This window comes from Triticum dicoccoides, chromosome 6B, assembly GCF_002162155.2.
Source record: "Triticum dicoccoides isolate Atlit2015 ecotype Zavitan chromosome 6B, WEW_v2.0, whole genome shotgun sequence".
Classification (NCBI taxonomy): Eukaryota; Viridiplantae; Streptophyta; class Magnoliopsida; order Poales; family Poaceae; genus Triticum; species Triticum dicoccoides.
The window spans coordinates 567,406,009-567,412,591 of record NC_041391.1 but is presented as its reverse complement, the minus strand read 5'-3'; the positions used below and the strand labels follow the sequence as shown (position 1 = coordinate 567,412,591).

The window sequence follows — 6,583 nt, the reverse complement described above, 5'->3', positions numbered from 1 at the left end:
CTTGCCCGGCCCCCATGGACGACTTCGTAGTCATCTTCATCACCTTGCCACCGATAGCCATCCATAAAACCACGCAAGAGCAGGTGGTCCCGCACCTGCCCGGAATCCGGGTCCGCAATAAGGCTATTCAGCTTGCATCTTCGACACGGACATCTTATCTCCGTCCCGTTCTTTTGAAGCATCTCGGCCTTCGCGGACCTCAAAAACCTATTCACGATGCCTTTGGTCATTGTGCGGACCATGGTCGCCTGCGGGGTAGAGCAAAACGATATTTTAGAACCAAGAAAAAATTTGGCATGACTTTCCCTAAAAATAGGACCAAAAAGAATGCTTAATGCCAAAATTCTCGCCGAAACGGAAATGAATCAATATTCCGGCAAAATATTGGCAACTATCGCATTTCAAATACCGGTACACCTCCAAACACAAACACATATGCAACACCACAAACATATGCAACACCACGAACATACATAGATCTAGCTAGGCCATAAAAAGTGCATGTGCACATTGTTGTAGGGAGAACAACATAAATATAGCTTCCCCCCTTACTTACCTAGCAAAACAAGGTAACTTAACCACTTAATTTGAATGAATCTATGATGGAAATGAGGTGAAAAAGAGGAGGCACCCGAGACAAGGAGGAGGCGGTGGAGAGAATGAAGTGGGGAGAAAGTGAGTGTGGGAGGAGAGGCTGTCCAAAATATCTTGTTGCTGCCCACTTACTAATGGCGCACCAGCAACAAATGCGCCATTAGTAATCCAGGTTACTAATGGTGCACCCCCTGGTGGTGCGCCATTAGTACTTTTGCAAAAAAAGGAATAAAACAATAATAAAAAAAATAACATTAGTGGCGCACCTTCTGGCTGGTGCGCCATTACTAGTTACAACTAGTAATGGCGCACCACCAGCGGATGCGCCATTAGTATGTTTGGACAGGCGCACTAGTTCAAAAAAAAAATTGGTACTAATGGCGCACCGTGGGCAGGGTGCGCCATTAGTAGTTTCAACACTAATGGCGCATCAGATGGTGGTGCGCCATTAGTATATACTAATGGCGCACCACATGTATGGTGCGCCATTAGTGTCAATTCCATCTATAGCCCTTTTCCTAGTAGTGTAGTGCTCAAACATCCCACACTCGCACTTGAACTCATCGGTTGTCTCGCTCACGGAGATCACAAACTCATTCTCGCACCATTTTTCCACTGACTAAAATTTGATGTGCCTAGTAATGTACTCCAAGCGTGGCTTGACTTCTACTAGGTCATAAGATCCACATTCATACAACACTTCAACAAATTTCTCAAACATTGTCCTGGTGTACACCTGCAATGCATGTACCTCAATTGGGATATTTTGCTTCAGGAAAACCCCACCCTGCAAATGACGATCACATAAAAAAAAGAAGTTTAGTTTTCTCTAAACATTGTTTGTTTTTTTGTAACAGGATCAATTCAATCTTACTACTTTTGTCCTTCTCTCCTGGTAACTTTCTTCTGAATCGCGGTCAAATTGCATCTTCTCATATTGCCTGATGAACAAGTGCATGGGGCACCCTGGTGGCACATATCCTTTCAGAAGGTGGTCGCACTCTCGCTTCGCTGTGTGCTTGTCATCTTTGGACAGAACACACCCATGAAGTATGGCTTCACCCACTTCCCCCTCACCTCATAAAGCTAGGCCAGGAATGTATTTTTCTGGAGCCCATATTTTTCCATCATGCACGCCCACCCATTCTCGAATTCATCAATACTAACTACGTGGTGGACCAGTTTGCTAAATTGTGGCTTGAATTCACTCCCTTTTGCAAGCAGTGCTCCAAGGCTCTCCTTTGCCTTCTTCAGTACGTGCCATTTGCACCAGCGATGTGCAGTCCGCGGCATCACGTCGACTATTGCAATTTCCATCGAACGAGCTTGGTCTATCTCAACAATATAGAAAATCAAGCAAAAGCATTAGAATTTTATACGTATAAGACGGATCATGGCATATTGATAGAAATCAATGTATAATTCTTTTCTGTTTACATGGCTGTTACCAGTTAAGATAGTTTTAGGCCGTGGCGCTGCTAGCATTTGAAAGAACTCTGTGAATATCCACTTGAAAGTGTCCACTTTCTCATCACTCATCAACACGCCTTCGTAAATGACACTCTGGAAATGATTGTTAACGCCAACAAATAGGCCAAATGGCATGTCGTACAGGTTTGTCTTCTAGGTTGTATCAAACGCCACAACATCACCGAAACACTTGAACTGATCAATGCCTTTACCAGTCGCCCACATCAATGTCTTAATTATGCCCTCGGTGTCCACCTGGACACTGTATTTAAATTCTGGGTCCTCCGCCCGCATCTCGTTGAATACATCTATGGTTTTTGTTGCATCATTTAGCGACTGTTCCCGGTTAAGTTTTCCACATAGTGTTTTTAAGGATCATTTCGTGAATGGCACCTCCTTAATCATGCAAAAGAAACTCCCTACAACACTATAAACCTTGCTAATGCTGATATTATTCTCTCTCAACTGCTTAACAAGGTCTCTTGTATAGGTATCTATGTGTTGGTGCGACTTCGAGTGCAATTTCTCTCCACAATTAAACAGATAAAGCATGGTTGTGCTCTAACCTGTGCTCACATACATACCATCCACCATCACCCGACCTCAGCAGTCGTATCATGGCATTGCAGCCACACCTTGTTGACCAACTGTTGGCCTGCAATGGCTTACCCTGCAGAAAACAAGCATGCAGACAAAACACATGTCGAAAATTGTTAGTAAACAAATGTGACAAAAGCATCAAAATATAAGAGAAATGATGTTCTGCTTAGTGATTCACCGCACAGGCACGCACTATCTCTTGCATGCATTTTTTCCGGTGTACATTCAAACGGCTTTTTGCATTGCAGACACCAAAACCAACCCCCCATGAATATAGATTGTAAAACTCATAGCCCTCTTCGACAGAATCAAAACTAGTCCCAATCGAGGGATTGACAACATTTCCAAAAAATTTATCGACAAATGCACGGACAGAAGCTTCAAGGGCAGTCATCCTTGAAGGGATGGGCGTTGTCACATCCGCTGCCTTCCCAACTCTGACCCTATGAAGAACGGCACACAAACCAATCAGAAATTAAGTTGACCGAAGGACAGCCAATAAAGTGGCGACCATAGGCTCGATGCCCATAGACGAAACAGGGGATGGATATGGTGTCCCAAACCATTGTGTGCTATACATTAAAAAACATGAATAATTACCAAACATAGCTACATTGCTATACAATTATCATCAACTGATTTAGAAAATTTTCACTTTTAATGAACAAAAAAACAACGGACAACACAAACCTTTTTCATTTTTCAGTGTGCAAAATCACTCATTTTCTGTGAACTGGGGACTCTAGCCATGGCTTGAAATCAACATACATATCCTGCATCTTTATATGAACGCTCTATTGCTGCTACATTACAGTCCTTTCTTTCAGATTTCCCAATTCTCATATACTTCAGTAATTTCAGTTTCGCACACCGACTAGTAAGACAAGCGAACAGACAAACATCATTGCAAAAAATCCATTAGGAAAACTGATAGGCATATATTCTAGTTCAGGACAAAATTGTTAACAACAGCGAAGAGGCTAAAAGTTGGGGAACAGTAAAATCACCTCCTGGTCTAACAAGACTGATTTGTGTTGGACACCCCCACGCCCTCTTCGTCTGCCCTCGGTGCCAGAGGCAACATCTGCATCGCCTATCTCACAGGAATCGCCCACACCTTCGCCGCCAAGATCAAACGAGCCGCACCCCCCCTCCCAGTGAGTAATGTTTCACCCGTATCTTCGCCCCCTTCGTAATCCATCAGGCCTCCAGCTCAACCCATCGGCAGAGAATCAAGACCTCATCCGTATCAGCACTTCCACTTGTGCGGCCCTTAGGCAGACGCACGCCGGCAACTAAATCTCTTAGGACGTCTCCGCCGTCCAAGCGCGGCGCGAGCCTGCAAAGGCAATCAAGAGAACAGCCAGATCTGCTTCTTGTAAGAACAAGTCGGGGGGAAATTACAGTCCAATTCGAATTCCAGTTCAAAAAACCACACTCAGCAACAGAAACTTGGGCACGAGATAGGAATTTTTCGAGAACATTACCCAGCTCCAGACTCCTCGAAGAAGAACTCCATGGTGTCCATGGCGATAAGCGCCGCTCACCTGGGTTGTATCCTAGTTGAGTGCCCACACAGGCACACACGACCACACACCATCGTCGTTGTGGCTGAACAGGGTAGCATATACATTTATTTTTTCAACCAACCACCTGCCTCAGGCCACGAAGTGGGCCAACTTCAAAGCCGCCCAGGCAGTACAGCTTGTGCATACGCAGCGGAGCCGAAGTCGCAGGCCCACGTACAACTCTGTATATGCATTAAATAGATCTCGTATATAGTAAAAATAGCAGCCATCATGCATCGCAACGCCAGGACGACCGCCATAGATAGCGGCCTCCATGCAGCTCGTCCGCCAAAACGCCCTTCTCTCCAATAGATTTCTATAATTGAAAATTTTCTATACCGAAAAAATGATATTACTAAAACTTTTTTATGTTCAAAAAACATATTCACTAGTCTATTAAGCACTTACTATAAATAAACTAGTTCTATTAAGCACTTACTATAAATAAACTAGTTCTATTAAGCACTTACTATAAATAAACTATTTCTATTGAACACTTACTAAAAACAGTAAAAAAACCACATTATACAAGAACAGTACAAAATAGTTTAGGGCTTAGGAGAGATGGACGGAGGAGGGGTGGCAGGAGGGAGTAGGGGGAGGGAGGAGAGAGGAGGAGGGGGAGGAGGCGGGCGGTGAGAGGAGGGGGGAGGAGGAGGGAGGAGGGAGGAGAGAGGAGGGGAGGGGGCGGTGGGAGGAGGGCTGCCGGCTGATGTCTACTATGCAACCTTCTTCTTGTACACGTTGTTGGACCTCCAAGTGCAGAGGTTTGTAGGACAGTAGCAAATTTCCATCAAGTGGATGACCTAAGGTTTATCAATCCGTGGGAGGCATAAGATGAAGATGGCCTCTCTCAAACAACCCTGCAACCAAATAACAAAGAGTCTCTTGTGTCCCCAACACACCCAATACAATGGTAAATTGTATATGTGCACTAGTTCGGCGAAGAGATGGTGATACAAGTGCAATATGGATGGTAGATATAGGTTTTTGTAATCTGAAAATATAAAAACAGCAAGGTATCAGGTAACAAAAGTGAGTGAAAACAGTATTGCAATGCTTCGAACAAGGCCTAGGGTTCATACTTTCACTAGTGCAAGGTCTCTCAACAATAATAACATAATTGGATCATATAACAATCCCGCAACGTGCAACAAAGAGTCACTCCAAAGTCACTAATAGCAGATAACAAACGAAGAGATTATTGTAGGGTACGAAACCACCTCAAAGTTATTCTTTCCGAGCAATCCATTGGGCTATTCCTATAAGTGTCACAAACAGCCCTAGAGTTTGTAGTAAAATAACACTTTAAGACGCAAATCAACCAAAACCCTAATGTCACCTAGATACTCCAATGTCACCACAAGTATCCGCGGGTATGATTATACGATATGCATCACACAATCTCAGATTCATGTATTCAACCAACACAAAGAACTTCAAAGAGTGCCCCAAACTTTCTACCGGAGAGTCAAGGCAAAAACGTGTGCCAACCCCTATGCATAAGTTCACAAGGTCACTGAACCCGCAAGTTGATTGCCAAAACATACATCAAGTGGATCACGTGAATATCCCGTTGTCACCATAGATAAGCACATGCAAGACATACATCAAGTGTTCTCAAATCCTTAAAGACTCAATCTGATAAGATAACTTCAAAGGGAAAACTCAATCCATTACAAGAAGGTAGAGGGGGAGAAACATCATAAGACCCAACTATAATAGCAAAGCTCGCGGTACATCAAGATCGTGCCAAATTAAGAACACGAGAGAGAGAGAGAGAGAGATCAAACACATAGCTACTAGTACATACCCTCAGCCCGGAGGGCGAACTACTCCCTCCTCGTCATGGAGAGCGCCGGGATGATGAAAATGGCCACCGGCGATGGATCCCCCCTTCGGCAGGGTGCTGGAACAGGGTCCCGATTGGTTTTTGGTGGCTATAGAGGCTTGCAGCGGCGGAACTCCCGATCTAGGTTTCTTTTCGGGGGTTTTTGTATTTATAGGAATTTTTTGCGTCGGTTTCACGTCAGGGGGGTCTCCGAGTCAGCCACGAGGTAGGGGGGCACACCCTCCACCCTCGAGGTTGGCTCAGGACTCTTCTGGTCCAACTCTTTTGCTTCGGGGGCTTCTTCTAGTCCATAAAAAATCTCCGTAAATTGGCAGGTCAATTGGACTCCATTTGGTATTCCTTTTCTGTAAAACTCAAAAACAAGGAAAAACAGAAACTGGCACTGGGCTCTAGGTTAATATGTTAGTCCCAAAAATCATATAAAATAGCATATAAATGCATATAAAACATCCAAGATGGATAATATAATAGCATGGAACAATAAAAAATTATAGATACG

At 44.1% G+C, this 6,583-nt stretch overlaps 1 long non-coding RNA gene across 1 annotated transcript; it reads right to left on the bottom strand.

The window, feature by feature from the left end:
* Window positions 1-1,119: 1,119 nt before the first annotated feature.
* On the bottom strand, window positions 1,120-4,249 carry LOC119324813. The gene is made up of 5 exons (XR_005157199.1): window positions 4,152-4,249; window positions 3,672-4,003; window positions 2,043-2,734; window positions 1,469-1,925; window positions 1,120-1,381 (listed from the first exon to the last, which is right to left on the bottom strand). It is a non-coding gene; the product is annotated as an uncharacterized LOC119324813 (long non-coding RNA).
* Between the last annotated feature and the right edge of the window lie 2,334 nt (window positions 4,250-6,583).